Raw genomic sequence first — 15,789 nt, 5'->3', positions numbered from 1 at the left:
ATCTAGACTCCGTGATTCTCGAAAAACGGATAAGTCGATCTCTTGTCGATTTGTCTGAAGACGACGATTAAATGACTGACTGACTGCGATATGCTATACTTCGACACGATAATTTTCAATTTTTTTCGAACTGACTGTACACGTACACACAAAACTCCAAACTGGTGAACCTGTTGGTCCTCCACTCAGCATGGGGAGAAAGCTTAACAATAATATAAGTTTCGTGACATAACCCTGATAATGAATTTGCTTAACATTTATCTGATCTATTAACATCAAAGCACAGAAGCGTATTATCCTTCTCAAGTAAAGTTATAACCAGATATTCACGTGAAATGTCCAACTGGTTGTGTATTATGTCAGAGTTAAATACAAATCAGCAAGGCCAAAACAAAACCAATGAAATTAAAGCAGGTGCTGTGTTACGTACAGTACGTTTTGTAGCGAAACATATAGCAGGCGAAAAATCTCTTTGAAGTACACATTTCTACCGTTGAGTCGGCCATCGCACACATGTCGTTTTACGAGGTACTTGGAATTTTGAATTTGCCGTTATAGAGAGTGAGTGAGTTTAGTTTTAGGCCACTTTTAGCAATATTCCAGCGCGATCACGGCGGGGAATACCAGAAATGGGCTTCACACATTGTACCCATGTGGAGAATCGAACCCGGGTCTTCGGCGTTACGAGCGAACGCTTTCAATTTTTCGATCTAGTTTGGATCCATTTTAAGCAATACTCATGGTTGGCAACCCTTCACACTTTTATAGTTGTACAATGACGTCTTGAAATAATTTATCATTTCATATGACTTGAATAATAAAAAAAACCAATAACTCCTAAATCTGATTTACCTTCACAATTTTAAATATCTTAATATTTGGTTGTTATAGACAAGATGGCAAAGGACAGTAACCGGTACACGACACACATGATAAACTGCGAAAACTGATGTTAATTTTACTTTCCAATTACTGTTAGATTCCTTTTGGCCCACCAAACGCAATTCCACGGAATATTCGCCGCAAAAACTAGTTAACACCTCATTAGTATATATAGTGGAATTCCAATGATCGTGTGACCTATATTTTTCTACACGAACAGGCACAGAATAAATGTCTTATTGCTCTAAATCCGCTACATTCTTGCAGCGCCGAAAATAACATCTGATAATGACTTTGGCTTTTAGCGACTGTTAATGGCCAGATAAGGCTGTGATATTCGGCTGCCATCCGCCGACTGCTGCACAAGGACTGACTGAAATGGAGACATATAAATGGCGATATTTGTAGTTTGGTCATGAGATATATTAACTGTTAAGGCGACAGATGATGACGTCAGCGGAATATAGAGCTCTATAAGCTATCTTCATTCAGTGATGTTAATGAAGCAGCCAGGATTAACCTGTAGCCGTGAAAGCTGCAGGTGTGTGTTTCAATGGGTTGGCACACTTCCAGTTATGTTCTAGCGTTGGAAGAGAGTCAATTAAGTATATTAATCTTATTGAAAACTGCAAATTGGTCATATTTGACATGATGTGAAATTTATTGTTTCACAAACTAATTAATCTTCTGTACACATCTCCAGCCAATAGTTGAGACAGAATTACGCGAGCTTGATTCCTTTTTAATGTGTGTTAGGGGCACGCTGGAACATACTTCTCAACATCTTTTACCATGTTGTAGACCTCAAAGGAGACTAGCTTATTTCACTTTAATCTTTAAATTTCTTTAACAAATTTATTTGCAATTTTTCAAAGAAACAGGAAAGTTTTGAAATACGAGATTAACAGATTCCCAGAAAGTAAAAAACAGTGGGCAATGTGTCTAAAACTTTCTTATAATTTTTTATCTCAACATATTATGTAATTTTTGGGTGGATTTCTTTCTTCTCGTTCAGTTTGTTACTCGAAACAAAATATATATACACGTATCCGTCGTTTGATTGGCATTTAAAATTGGTGACTAATAAGAAAGTAAGATTGTTTATGGATAACAACTTCTTTTATTATATATGATGCGACGTTTCGGTATGGATTCTTATACCGTTGTCAAGCAAGAGTCAACTTGAATTTTCTTGCTTGACAACGGTCAGTCAGTGGTGTCAGTGGTTTCCGTTTTGTCATACATGTAAATAAGACACATATGAGGAGGCGTCAGTGGTGTCCGTTTTGTCACATATGTAAATATGACACATACGAGGTGGTGTCAGTGATCTCGGTTTTGTCATACATGTAAATATGACACATACGAGGTGGTTTCAGTGATCTCGGTTTTGTCACATATGTAAATATGACACATACAAGGTGGTGTCAGTGATCTTGGTTTTGTCATACATGTAAATATGACACATACGAGGTGGTTTCAGTGATCTCGGTTTTGTCATATATGTAAATATGACACATACGAGGTGGTGTCAGTGATCTCGGTTTTGTCACATATGTAAATATGACACATACGAGGTGGTGTCAGTGATCTCGGTTTTGTCATATATGTAAATATGACACATACGAGGTGGTGTCAGTGGTTGTCAGTGACACATACATTCGTGGTGTCAGTGTCACGGTTTTGTCAAATATGACACACATGACATACGAGGTGGTTTCAGTGATCTCGGTTTTGTCATATATGTAAATATGACACATACGAGGTGGTGTCAGTGGTCTTTGTTTTGTCATATATGAAAATATGACACATACGAGGTGGTGTCAGTGGTATCTGTTTTGTCATATATGTAAATATGACACATATAAGGTGGTGTCAGTGGTCTCTGTTTTGTCATATATGTAAATATGACACATACGAGGTGGTGTCAGTGGTCTCTGTTTTGTCATACATGTAAATATGACACATACGAGGCGGTGTCAGTGGTCTCTGATTTATCTACAATAGGTAAATCAGGGAGAAAGGATCTGATCACATATTGCGATCTATCTCACTATATTTCTATCAACACGTTCACCGCAGTTGGTAGTAGTTTAGATGTTATTGTTTGAATTGATGTACGTCTATCTTCGCTACTTAGATCATTTAATGACGCATTGACGTACACATTCGCCCAGGGGGATTCCGGATCAAGACATAAGTCCCAGCAACATAGTAAGATGCGGCTAAATAGATCGGGTGATCGCTGACTTGCTTGATTGCTGGCCATCGTATCCCAATTGCATGGACTGGATTGTCTGGTCCAGACTCCATTATTTACATACTGCCTTATAACTGGAATATTGCTGAGTGGGGAAATAAACAACAGTAAAGCAAACACACGTAAATGTTCTGTTATATTCAGTTTCTGTTTTAATGTTGAAGCTAAAGTACATGATAAACAAACAGTTTCCGAAAGAAGCTGAGGATTTCTGATTGTGTTAATGCATGTTTACTGTAATGTAGATCGGTATCGGCGTTGTGGGTTTCTCTTTTCACATCTGTGTCAAGTAAACGTTGTTTTACGCTTCTGTTACATTCTAAATAAATCGGTAGCTAAATGATGGGACCTGGATCAGTGGTAACGGCTGACGTCATCGAGGTACAAGTGCAGTCTACTTCGCCATCAGAATCCCATTTAGTCAGCTGTCAGACGCATCGCGTTTCTTTATAATCTACAGTGTTTTGCATTCCTATCCAATTTGTTGTCGAAATACATTGTATAGTTTTTATTCCTTAAATGCAGAATTTTGTAAAAATTCATTTTATAAGAAAAAAACCCTTTTATGTTTTCAATTTCTCGGCACCGTTCCCATACTATCTTGGCGCGTAACCCTACGCCTTATTTACGGGTGTGACGTAAATTGTGACGTCATATGCACACGTCATCTTTGCCTTTTCGTACTTGCTGCTTAGTTCACTTCAGGCCGGCTTCGACGCAACATCGCATCTCTGCACAGGAATTTAAAACCACCTCCTCCTCTCTTTCTCTATATCTTTGTATGGTTCTTTGGCGTGGGCTTCCCCACCTTTGTGGCCTATTTGTTATATACATCTAATTATTACGGTAATTATATTTTCATTAACGGTTAATACACGTCGTCCGCCTTGTGCGGGCCTACACAACAACAATCCATGTTGTTATGATTCGCCACAAATTAAACTTGACGTTCTCGGTTGATACTGGGGGTAGACTGCACTTTACGGTTAGGTGAGGTTAGGGTTAGGGTGAGGTTAGGGTTAGGGTGCTGAAGGCAGGGACCCGTAAAGTGCAGGTGACCCGATACTGGTTTTTGAGTATAAAGATAATTGTAAAAAATATTATATCGTGTAGACTTATGTGTATTTAAAGGATGGACATTATTCCTGATGGAGTGACAGGACTTCGTGTGAGGTGTTGAACCTTAGCGTTCACGATTATTGCGCCTAAATTTAGATATGCGTGTGCTCACTCGTTTCGCAGTCGACGAGTACATGCATGTATCCATCCACCCATCCATACACAAACGCACACACGCACGCACGCAAGGACATACTCACCTCACACGTGGTCGCATGACTTGATCCAAAATGTCGAAATGCGTGAAACGAACAACGGTTATGCGACAAATTAGTGGTTTCTTTGAGATTGTTATGACCTGTTACTGTATGTTTATAGTACTGTATGTATATATTATATGTACATATGTACTGTATGTACATAGTACTGTATGTATATAGTACTTTATGTACATAGTACTGTGTGTATGTAGTCTGTAATGTATGTATATAGTACAACATGTATATAGTACAACATGTATATAGTACTGTATGTACATAGTACTGTATGTATATAGTATCTGTATGTACTGTATGTATATGTATGTATATAGTACTGTATGTACATAGTACTGTATGTATGTATGTAGTCTGTTTGTATAGTACTGTATGTGTATAGTACTGTATGTACAGTACATAGTGTATGTATGTAGTACTGTATGTATATAGTACTGTATGTATATAGTACTGTATGTACATAGTTCTGTATGTATATTGTACTGTATGCATATAGTAGTGTATGCATATAGTCTGACTGACTGAGTTTGGTTTTACGCCGCTTTTAGCAATATTCCAGCAATATCACGGCGGGGGACACCAGAAATGGGCTTCACTCATTGTACCCATGTGGGGATTCGAACCCGGGTCTTCGGCGTGACGAGCCAACGCTTTAACCACTAGACTACCCCACCGCCCCAATATGCATATAGTAGTACTGCATATAGTACTGTATGTATATAGTACTGTATGTATATAGTGCTGTATGTATATAGTTCTGTATATATACTACCCATCAAAACTTTACACTCACTTAAATGTATATAGCCCCTGTATGTATATGTATGTATATATAGTACTGTATGTATGTATGTAGTGCTGTATGTAGTATAGTATGTATATAGTACTGTATGTATATAGTACTGTATGTACATAGTATGTATGTATATAGTCTGTATGCATAATAGTGCTGTATGTATATATCTGTATGTATACACTGTATGTATATAGTACTGTATGTATAGCAGTCTGTATGTACATAGTTCTGTATGTATATAGTCTGTATGTATATATACTGTTTCTGTATGTATAGTACTGTATGTATATAGTACTGTATGTATATAGTATGTATGTATATATAGTACTGTATATAGTACTGTATATGTATGCATAGTACTGTATGTATGTATATAGTACTGTATGTACATAGTATATGTATATAGTTACTGTATGTATATAGTAGTTCTGTATGCATATAGTAGTGTATATGTATATAGTATATAAGGCTGTATGTATATAGTACTGTATGTATATAGTACTGTATGCATATATATAGTACTGTATATATATAGTACTGTATGTATATAGTACTGTATGTATATAGTACTGTATGTCTGTATGTATATAGTACTGTATGTATATAGTATAAATAGCACTGTATGTACATAGTTTTGTATGCATGTATGTATGCATATAGTACTGTATGCATATAGTACTGTATGTATATAGTACTGTATGTATGCATATAGTACTGTATGTATATAGTACTGTATGCATATAGTTCTGTATGCATATACTACTGTATGTATATAGTACTGTATGTATATAGTTCTGTATGCATATAGTACTGTATGTATATAGTACTGTATGCATATAGTACTGTATGTATATAGTACTGTATGTATATAGTACTGTATGCATATAGTACTGTATGTATATAGTTCTGCATGCATATAGTACTGTATGCATATAGTACTGTGTGTATATAGTTCTGTATGTATATAGTACTGTATGCATATAGTACGGTATGTACATATTACTGTATGTATATAATACTGTATGTATACACTTAACGCTTCCTTCCTAATGAAGGAGGTACCTATCTTCAGCTGGCGTTGTGATGCGTGGACGTCCACTTCTTGGTCTATCTACGGTCACCCCAGTCTGTCTGAAACCCTGAAGAAGTCTTATAACCGTGATACGGTGGCATCCGAGGGCGTTGGCAACAGCTTTGTATGTCGACCCCATCTGCACCATCCCAATGGCTCTTTCTCTCTCTTCAGCTGTTAATCGTGGCATATTTCGCGTACTTGTGTATCATACCATCTTTTCTAGGCTCTCTTTATACCCTATAGAATCATTCTACATGTGAAATGGTTGCAAATACTGATTGAATATTGCTGCGTTTTGGCGATTGATATTGCAATGTGTAAACAGAAAATGGACAAATGTTACTTTGCAAGAAAAAATGTTAACAAATATCATTCTAGATGTTCCTAAACATTTTTTCACAATTTCAAAGATACCTTTTACTTGTTTTCACTAATGCAAATCAGCAGAAAATGTTTTAAAAGACTGAAATCAAAGGAAAGATTATTTTACAATTTTACACACTCTACAACAGTTGTTTCTTGTCTTAACAGTTGCAAAAATGTGACTTTAAATGGTTTATCTTTGTCCCAAAGCAGAATTTTATTTCAACCTTTCTTTTGGACATCTAAATCACTGTTATTGGATTATTTCGGCATGGCCGAAAATAGGACAAATTAACTCTTCTGAAAAAGATGCATGTCACCTAAATATGAATGCATTTGAGAATTTCTTTTCCTGATTTGCATAAAGCTGTGTTGTTAAGCTAAATATAAAACTAATATCTTCTAACATATCTTTGATAATTTTTAAGTAATTCATAAAGGTAGGAGGGTAACGTTTCCTAGTGTATAGTACTGCATGTATATAGTACTGGTATTATAATTCTCTTAAGCAGTTATTACTGTGTTTAATACATGAACGTTTTAACAAGTACCGATTTCACCATCCGATGTAACATTTTCTAAAACTAACACTTCTCGACAGCGTGAACATACTTTAAGTCATATTTCTGTTAAGCCTAAAACGATTTCTCCTTGACTGACCATGCCTTGGTTAAATCATATTATGTTGTGATTGAAATGGTGGAACAACGCCGGATAAACGAATATCAATATATGGAAACAAATTATTATGTAGTTTTACAACATTGAATATAAGTTTGGATGCAGTATGGTTGGATAACTATATACCATGCCCTAAGCAAATAATTATATTGTCAGTTATTTTGAAATTGTTATCTCGATAACATTTTTCCAAATATGATTTTATTGGTAACGATCTTCTCATTACACCCACTATTTTATCACAGAATAGACTATAAAATGTAATTTATTTCGACTTCTAAAACTTGTCAAGAATACAAGTCAATTTGTGAAAATTAAATTGGCTAAATCATATTGCTATTATGAACGAGCGATATTCATTACCTCTTTTCATCTTTCGATTAGGAATTTATTGAATTAAATTACTAAGAAGAAAACGATATGATATGTCCTTTAACCCATTTTAAGCAACACAGCAAATGTCAGAGAGGAATTATCAGCGTCATAGACAACACTTCCGAGTTTCTGACGATCTGTTGATATTCAATCCATTGGACCTTTCACCTTTACAACAGAAAGGCGAGCGATTCCGAAAACATTTCTTTGGAGAAGCTTCTGCTGGTCAATCGTGACCTTTCGACCGTCTGATGACACGCCGACCAGCATAGACACAGATGAGAAAGGACGCCGATGCAGACGTGACGAACTAAATGGTCAACACAGTATCTCCGTAAGAAGATGCCGTGTGTACAAGGATGGATATGATAGTTTTTAGAGTCAGTTATTGCAGGCGTTCGACGTGTTACATCACGAGAAACCGCCAGCATGGAACGGTAATATCATGTGGTTGTATTTCCGGAACAGAAGGCCGAGTATTCTAACTGAAGCCTAAGGAACGATGATACACTTTAATTGCATTTCGAGATTGGAGCTGCCTTTTGGCCACTGTGGACTAAATATAGCCTGTGTTGAGATGAGAAAAGATTGATGAAAGGTGATACCAAACGACTCCATTACCATCAAGGTAAAAATAACTTCAATCGAATCTCCTCTTTGGTCGCGGCATAATGTTGAGACGTCTGTGATGTACTTTTGTGTATCATAAACTTAAAATAGATTGCAGTCGATCTATCATGTTATATTCAGCATGGAGACTATAAGCCTATTTACAAATGACTGTTTACAAATATGGTAGTGGCAGTCTGCATAATTTGAACTGTTTGATAAAACGTTCTTAATTCATAAAGAAACATCCACAATCATTTACGGCAAATATATTTTTTGAAATATTGCATATTTACACTGGAGATACATGTCTGGTTAATATATAATTATAACAGACACAAAGCAGGTATAAGCAAACCCGACATAAGAATCTATTAACGTCAATGTCAAAACGCAACCTGGCATTAAGCAATTTGTTTCCATCCATATTCAGCATTTCATGCGGGTAGATCATCTCTTCCCGTGTCTGTATGTTGTATGTTTATGTAATACATCCATACTAGACAATATATACATATGCTAAGTATGTATCAATACTGGACAGTATGCACACATCTGGACAATACACACACATAAAGTATACGTTCATGCTGGACAGCATGTTCGAGAATGGACATAATGCAGGAACACGATACACACCTATTTATTATAGATCATTACTGGACAATATATACAAAGGTCTTTAAACAGGTAAGACATATAAGATGATTATGGGAATAGAATCGACTGATGTTAATTTTGTGTCGGTACATTCTGCGCGGCCTAGAAAGACAACAGGTTGTGTAGTAAAACATAAACGATGACTTGACCAGCAATGGGTCATGCCACTGCGATTGGTCAAACACTCGTTATATGGACATGGTTCAAATCAATCTTGAAGTCTTGTCCACTCCTCTTGCTGTGCCCGGGGTAGTTCGGTAGCCGGTGACCTTTGACGTCGACGTACACGTTTCCTCAACATGCCAGAGTCTCTCTGATGGTGAGGTCATGACTCAGGACTGGCCATTGCATTTAGATGTACGATACCTGCGCGGTAGACTCGAGCGTTGTGATATTAAACAATAAAGTATGGACCAGCATGGCGCTAACATCACTCCTTGGCACACATGGCACCATCATATTGTCTGGGTTGTACAGTCCTGAGACCCGTCCACGGGCAGTAAGCAGAGGCGTCCTGGCAGTCCCCGTGATCCCGTCCCAGAGGCTTGGCGTTGATAGGTTGGTTGTAGGCACCAAAAGGCGCCCTGTGCGGGACCGTTGATTAACATTTTCTTTCTGCAGGAATCTATCAAATCAAATTGAACTTATATTATTGGCAACATCTTGCTGCCTGAAGCATGCCGAAAGCCCTCAGGCCTTCATCGCGTTGTACAGGACGCATTCCCTGTCTAATGACAAATACTGCATAAATACAAGAGTTTTGTTATTGTGGATTATGAAAACTAAATTTTTGCTGTAAAAATGTAATTTGTAATTAGGAATGGACATATTTCTAGGTGTTTTCGTTTCAAAAAATTATAATTACGGCCGAAAAATACCATCTGAAGCTACCTGGGTGGTAGAAATATTGGGTGAAAGAGATCTTGATTTATGGGGCAAACTCTGTTCCGGGGGGTTCCAGCAGAATTGGTCTGTTTAACGCGTTTGACGGTTACTTATGGGCGTTCTTGCCCAATAATCAGGTGATTATCACCTGATGAAGGGACAAGACGTAGCTCAGGAACGTCGTGTTGTAAATATAAAGAAGTTCCATACGTATGGAAAATCCATACCATACGTTATTATGTTTATGAGGGTTGATTGCAATGCACAAACACAATATCTTAGTCACACAAATTTAAGTAGGACATGCTTGGATGCAGTTCTTAATAGTTTTGAATTTCTTTATAATATGTGTACGCATATACCTATTCCTGTATTTGTATACTCCGATTTCGTGTGAGATGCATATGTGTATGCGCTATGTCTTACATGGGCTCCGATCTGTCTACCAGTTTGAACTAGGGCATATTATCTGCTCAACATATATAGAATTCACAACAGATATAATGGTCCTAAAACACCATTAGGATTGGCTTGTACATTGGTTTGACAGATACCTAACTTCATCGAGTGAGATAGTTTCGTATTACGCTACTTTACAACAGTACTATATTACGTGGCTAAATGGTGAAATGTATACTGTATCATAACTACACAGTAAGCGCCTGTTTGGCGTCACTGTCAAACAGTGATGACACCAGGTGTTATCGAAAGGTTAAGAGCACCGCACTCCACATGTGGAACCAGACACATGCAAAGTAGGGTCAAGAGTTCAGCTAAAATATAACTTAACATTGGTACAAACAAAACAAGGGAACTGCATCGGATATCGATTAGTGTCCAAACGTTGTGTAAATCTTATTACGTCATCGATTGCAGTAAAGGTTTGGAGCAAGAAACATATGGTGTTCCTTGAAATATCTGTAAATTGAGCTTACTCGATTGAAACTCACATGTTGTGACATGTTGACACCAGACATATTTAGACAGGTTTCATCCCTTGATCATAAGAGAAAGTGTTGAGGGAAAGTCGGATGCTACTTTTGGTTTGCTGTTAACAAACATTGCCTCGTTATTAGTGTGAATCAAGGCATATATTCAACCTTTGCGAACATGAGACAAACACAAGACTTTCCAGAACATCAAGTTATTGTCTTTGCCATGAAACAGTACAGTCCAGCTACCATGCGTTAGTTCTTCATTCGTGTTCCGGAGGAGCTGTCTCTGTGGTCAAGAGGGCCGAGTGTCTGCCCGAAGATAGCAAGGCTGGTGGTTACTAGCCACTGGATAGCACACACCCGCGTCATACCAAACATGATACATTGTGGCATTAACTGAGTAAAACAAGGAATGGTAATCTCACAGTCAGTATACTGTGTCTCAGAGTCAGTATACTGTGTCTCAGAGGTATATCCATATATGGTATGTCACGGGACCAAACTTAAAGCCGGCTTCAGCACGGACTAGTACAAGCAACAGCACATACGTGCATAGTTAGTGCAATAGTCTCGCCTGACGTCACCTCAGCAATTCTAGACCTAATAATGAACTAAAATCTGATAACTCATTTATTGTCCTTTAAGAACAAGGAAAGACATACTGATAATAAACACTTTCATCTTTAAAAGTCACGACATATTCAATTCCACAGAAAGCAAGCTGACAAAAACTCTTTGAAAAAAATCCTGACTTTACCAAGATTTATATTCACATCATACATCAACTCTAAAGATATCACACAGTTCAGTTGGCAAGTATTACTTAACGGCCTAGCTTTAAAACTGGCAATGAATCGAATTTTGTCTAACTTCCATTTCGCAACAGGTCAGGGAGACTATCGATCCAGCTCCTCAGTAACAAGACGTACTTGCGCATGGTATTTATATATAACAGTCCCTCACCTTGTCGGCGGCTCCTGTCTGGGGGAAACTGACGCTATTTTTACCAAATGTGTTTCATAGTCTACATAATCATTGAGCAGGGCCAGGAAGATTTCTAATTTGAAGATCTGTGCTGGAGAAACATTGATCAAAGCACGCCGGGAGTGCATGTCCCATATCTTTAATTGAAACTTACAAGTTGTAGTAGCGAAGACAAGGCGGGTTTTTATTAACATTTTTGTTTTAGTTTTCATCGTGTTACGGTATAAGGTTTTGGTTAGAGAGTGGACGTACATTTACACAGAAGTGAAGTAGGATGTTTCAAACATCGCTTCAAACCCCAGATGACCTTTCTGGACGTTCTTGTAACGATCGGACGATGAAAGTTTCACAACTTGTTATACATCTATCGTCTAAAGGGAACACAATCAATTTTCACATTGATATGAGAACAAGCTCTGGCAATCGTTGTTGTGTTATTCTAGACTACAGTTGGCTTGTACTTCTCCTTGTACTAGTCCCATAGGGAGCCGAGACCGGATTGTTGCCAGTGATTTGGTGTCATAAGAAGCGACTTTAAGCTGGTTCAGGTGTTCTCTGTAGCTGTCACGTGCAGTGCGGAGATTTAAGAACGTCTTGCTAAACTCCTTTTTGCTTTAAACTAGCTTGATCTTGTTACCCTTCTTCCTGGGTGTCCGCTCCTTCTTTTGTCTGCTTTAAAGCTGATTAAACAACAGTCATTTATCTTATGCCATTTTCCACTTGACCCCTTTTTCGCATGGATTAACAGTGGTGTGACTAGGACGCCTACAGCGGTTTACGGGGCTGCAATCCGTTATTGCGGACACCAGAAGCCAGGACACCCGGCTTTCTGGACGGGTATTGTAATGTGATGGGTAAGATTACACAGTTGCGTTTCCTGGTGCAGGTGACTCGGGATTCTTTGGACCATCTCTTTAAGGTGTAGAACAGGACATGCTCACCGCGCAATCGCCGTGTCATCACTGCTTTTCAGTTTCAGTGTATCTTGTCTTTTTAGGCAGATATTCTGTTACGATTTGAAAAATGCTGGCAATGTGTAACTACTGACTATGAAGCGCATATTTATCGAACGCCCTGAAACTGCTGGCAGTTTGTAACAATTGACGATTTAGCGTGTATATATCGAACAACCTGAACCTACTGACAATGTCTAATAATTGACAAATTCGGGACTCATTAAACAAACTGAAAACAGTGTGCAGCCTTGCATGAATATTTTGAAAACTACAAACACAACATTTTCCAGTAATCATACACTCTTTGATTTCCGATAACCTCTTCCCTAAAAACTAATAATTCAAATGTTTGTTTCTAACAATGTCGATTTGGGGTACCCGGACGGAAAACCAAATGCCAAACTGACTCCCATATAACTCACAAGAACAGCTGCCGTTATTTCAAATAAGACGGTGTCGAGCTGTATGTAAATAAGTACCCCATATTCCAGAAGCCCACAGGTCATTTACAGAACGCTATTACATTCCTTAATCAGTGAATTCTAACCACGCTTCTGTTAAGCCAGCACGGTCTAGCGTTCTAGTAATTGGTTAGCAGTAAGCGGTCACACAATACGACTAGAGCACTCAGCTGAGATTTTTTATTCTTAAAGAACTAACGAGAAAAGACTGCGGGGATCACTGTGTGAATACCAAATGGAGGTGCTATTGTGTTGCTGAACGTCACGCTGTCAGGCAACTGGAATGGAAATACTGATATTCAGTATGTGAGAGGCTGTGATGGTCGTGGACAACGTGTGGGTTAGCCCTGTGTCAGAAGGTCGCTGGTCGTATCTTCCAACGCTGAAACCTAATCACGTCCTTGCTCCGTTATACAACCGTCTTGGGATTTCAGAACTGTCGAAAGGCGTTTAGTGTTTTGGACACCTAGCATTTCCTCGCATGCTTACATATACCGGGAATATAACTGGAGTAGTTTGAGTGACATGTATGAAATTAACAACGAGACTACCCCAAGACCGAGTTTGAGTTTTATCGGGAGTACATTCAATTTGTTTAAAGAATATTCTTTTGACATCAGCATTGTTTGGTATCCATAACGAATTTCGTGTGATGCCCAACGAATGCTAAATGTATGTGGCATGCGAAATACGTCGAAACTTCGATTCTCACTTAACGTTAAGGTATCCATATTGGAAGGTTTCCGGAATAACAATGATATTAAAGAGTCACACATAAAAATCATCTAGAGTAAACAAACAGAATTTAAGGTTTTAACATTGAAAATTCCTGTTTTATTTATAGGGGGCGCAAAAGGCGTTTTCCGGTTTACCGCACTGGGTTATGAATCTTTGAAAAACAACGTTGCGTTTCTTTTGCGTTTCAGTATCTATGATCCCCAACAACATGACAGTTTCACATTCATCTCCATAATACACAGTTCATACTAAGTGCCTTAGTTTAAAAAATAGTACATTACTGTAAACATAAAATGATTATGTCCTGGTTGTTAAATCCATTTTACCCTTGTTTAAGCCTCCAGAACCAGTGGTTACAATGGATGTTAAAATTTGAAAGGGGCATCGTCATGCTGCAAGTGCCATTAGTTACGATGATTGCCTCCGATAATGTGTTTTGAGTACCACTGATTTGGAAAATATTGACTGAAAAAAACCCTGACCAATATATCACCATTAGTTAAATGCTTTATATCCAGTATGTATTATTAATAAGCTGACTTACTGACTGTGCCGACTCCCAACACCGCTGATGAGATACTTGGTCGGGGCGAACCCTCCAGGGGGCGCACGGGCTGTTGTTGATGAACACGGTCGGACTCGGTCTCCGGTTACGTTAAGAGGATTATCGGTGTTCAGAGTTTGTGCGAAAATAGAGGTATTAGTCATATGTGCACACGCGACACTGTAACCAATACACAACCGCCATTGATCGAGTCTTACCTAGCCGGGTGGGAACGTTGCGTATTGATTGCGAAAACACGCCATTTCAGATATTTAAAAAAAAATTGTAATCAGTTTCAATGCTGGATAGATATAACATTTAATTACATTTGATGTGTAAGAGTTAAAGCATTCAGATTCAGCTTGACCGAGTAATGCATTATGTCAGGACTGGGAGTCGGGTTGGAAGTGTGGTCATTGATAATGAATGAGACAGGGTTCGATACCCAAATGTGTTTTGTGATTTAAGATAGATGGACAAATTTATGTTGCAGAGTGTAACTATACACTGGAACGAGTATCGTGATTATATTATACATTGTTATATCGCTTGTATTGTATATATCGTTACTGTTATCGTCAAATGTACCGATACAGTGATTTATATTTGTCAAATATCGCGACACCTTGCCGTCTCCTTTATCATACGAAAATATGTTACCGAGATGACTCAACCACGATGACAAAATGGAATAATTCCGTTTATGTTGGCCACAACAGGGTTCGTACCAGGTGGGATTATGATTAAGTTAAGATGTATAGACATGTCGGCAGTCCTTACCATCACCAAGGCAAACATTTATGGATGTCAACTTCTTTATTTGAGGAACACGACGTTTCGGAGTATATTCTTACTCATCAGGTCAATGGAAGACTAGAAAACAGACAGCTATATATGTGCAGGTGACATAACAGGGACTATTTAAGTCTAATTAACTACCGGCTTCCCTTGTTATCTTATCACTGTTGCTGTTCATTCACCTGATGAAGAATTAAGAATATACTCCGAAACATCGTGTTCCTCAAAGAAAGAAGTTGACATCCATAAATTCTCGCCTTTATGAGTATCACTACTAAATGTCTTTCAAAGACATCATCATCATCATCATCATCATCATCATCATCATCATCATCAACATCATCATCATCATCATCATAAATCGTCGCCTTCGCCACTTCATGGTCATCGCCCTATTCATCACCGCTACCTCCATAAGCTTCATCACCATCAACGTGATCATCATCTTCATCG

At 38.1% G+C, this 15,789-nt stretch overlaps 1 protein-coding gene across 1 annotated transcript in view; it reads right to left on the bottom strand.

Annotated features, from left to right (window-relative positions):
• The window catches only part of LOC124283107 (alpha-N-acetylgalactosaminidase-like), an 84,643-nt gene extending 70,001 nt beyond the window's left edge, over positions 1-14,642 (bottom strand). The window contains 1 exon segment of the mRNA XM_046719133.1: positions 14,539-14,642. The gene's annotated coding sequence lies outside the window, so the exon portion shown is untranslated.
• Positions 14,643-15,789: the final 1,147 nt, after the last annotated feature.

The sequence above is a fragment of the Haliotis rubra genome, unplaced genomic scaffold (assembly GCF_003918875.1).
Source record: "Haliotis rubra isolate DU_JTF1 unplaced genomic scaffold, ASM391887v1 Scf31, whole genome shotgun sequence".
In the NCBI taxonomy this organism is placed as follows: Eukaryota; Metazoa; Mollusca; class Gastropoda; order Lepetellida; family Haliotidae; genus Haliotis; species Haliotis rubra.
The sequence above is the reverse complement of the archived record's forward strand: the minus strand, read 5'-3'. Positions and strand labels throughout refer to the sequence as shown.